Here is a 592-nt window from a genome sequence, read left to right as displayed (position 1 = left end):
GGCGGCCATGGGCACGGCCAGGGCCGCGGCGGCCAGGCACCCCAGGGGGGCTCGGCGACGGGCGCGCAGCCAGGGCGGCAAGGCCAGACATGCGGCCATGGGCGCGGCCAGGGGCGTGGTGGCCAGGCACGCCAGGAGGGTCGGCGAGGGGCGCGCCATGGATGTGCTTGCCGCGCTGGGCCTCGAAGGAAGGATTGGATTGCGTCTTCTTTTTTAAAACAGGGACCCGATTGCTTTTTTAGCCCACTTATGTGTGGGCCAACTATGTCAGAAACGCGCTTAAAAGAGCCAAATCGGGCTCTTTTCAGACTTGGTAGTTTTTTGCCACGGTTTAGGAAAAAAGCGATAGTTTTTCGCACAAAATTGTAAAGTGGTAGTTTTTCGTCACAGTTCCGTGAATTGTGGTAGTTTTTGGTTAAATACTCTGTCTGGTCATTGGTTTTAGTGAAAGAAAAAAAAGGTTCCATAAAACCTCGGTGTTCAGTTCTCGGGAATGAAAAAACAACACCCATAAAAATTAACATATATATACTGATAACTAATATTAACTACAACAAATAGCCATAGCAACTATCCACGTAATGACCGGTCT

The sequence above is a fragment of the Triticum aestivum genome, chromosome 7B (genome assembly GCF_018294505.1).
Source record: "Triticum aestivum cultivar Chinese Spring chromosome 7B, IWGSC CS RefSeq v2.1, whole genome shotgun sequence".
NCBI lineage: Eukaryota > Viridiplantae > Streptophyta > Magnoliopsida > Poales > Poaceae > Triticum > Triticum aestivum.
Note: the sequence above shows the minus strand (reverse complement) of the source record.